Source organism: Arachis ipaensis, chromosome B07, assembly GCF_000816755.2.
Source record: "Arachis ipaensis cultivar K30076 chromosome B07, Araip1.1, whole genome shotgun sequence".
NCBI lineage: Eukaryota > Viridiplantae > Streptophyta > Magnoliopsida > Fabales > Fabaceae > Arachis > Arachis ipaensis.
This window is the reverse complement of record NC_029791.2, coordinates 11,269,775-11,271,044: the sequence shown is the minus strand read 5'-3', so window position 1 is coordinate 11,271,044 and position 1,270 is coordinate 11,269,775. Positions and strand designations below refer to the sequence as shown.

At 29.8% G+C, this 1,270-nt stretch overlaps 1 protein-coding gene across 1 annotated transcript in view; it reads right to left on the bottom strand.

Moving 5' to 3' along the window:
- Positions 1 to 1,270, bottom strand: part of LOC107609555 — a 5,671-nt gene that overhangs the window by 2,848 nt on the left and 1,553 nt on the right. The window lies entirely within an intron of this gene.

Here is a 1,270-nt window from a genome sequence, read left to right as displayed (position 1 = left end):
TATTTTATTAAAACAAAAAGTTTAAAACTTTTACTAATAATAATTTTAACCATTTTAGTTAGATTTGATTTTTTTAAAAGTGATTTATGTTTTTTAATTTCTAGTTTCATAGAACTCTGGAGGTTAAAAATGCACTAAGAATTTCTCAATTCATAATCAAGATGTGGACATAGTGATGTGATGTGTATGCATTTGATATTAACAAGTAGAGTGGGCTGCCCTCAATTTTCTTTCATCTCTTTTGCCCCCATTTTTGTGGATCATGTATAAACGGAATTGAGGTTTTCAAATTAGCAAAACAACGAAAGAGTCTATAAAGTATAAAAGGTGGCATTTCTTTTATTAAGCTATGTGTGTATGTCAAACTTTAGCTATAACAGCCAAATACAAACCCACCAATTGAAGTTTAAATCCATTCACCTTTCGCTATTGTTAGGTGGAAAAAATGCCATTTCAAAAGAATGGAAACATAGTTGTCATGCACTATGCACAGTGACAATAGATATTGTTAACTTCACGCGATTACAGGTATATGAATTTGAGGAAAAAAAAAATTCCATCACTGAATTGACTTCATGCTTTTTAAGGAAGGAATTTCCTCCGATTAACTTATCTATTACATTGTTGACTTTTTTCACAAATTTATTTAATGTTGACCTTACTAGTTTTGTGAGGTTCAAAGGCTAATTTAAATTATTAAAAAAACAGTGAAACGTAATAAGCGTCCTTTTTTCTAATTCCTTTCCCTTTTGCTTCTTTTTTCATTCCTTTTGAAAATCGGAGCCATTGGTTGAGTAGGCTTCGGTAGTTAGGTAGTGTTTAGTTATGGATGCTGGCAACAACAACATGCAAACTTGCTTTCTTGTGTTATAGGAATTAAGAAACTAGATTTCTTATAAGAAAAAACAGAGAGAAAGAGAAGTGAGAACGCTTCATGTCACATATGGGAACACCTTCAATTCGGGTTTACATTTGAGGAAATCAGAATCATAAAATCAATTAAAGCAAAACAACGAAATAAAGCAACACTAATTAATGTAAGCACATGGTATAGTGGCCCCTCAACTTCTCATTTGAAAGATACTATAAAACTTAGATAAAGAGATAAGGATTTTTCCAACATATAAAAAATTACTTGAATCCAAATTATGTACGTATATAGACACAATTTTTTTTTTTTTAAAAAAGGACAAAAAAAATATGCACGTATTATAATTGAACCTTTACTCTAAAATTTATGAATTTCTAGCAATATTCAATCATGTCATGT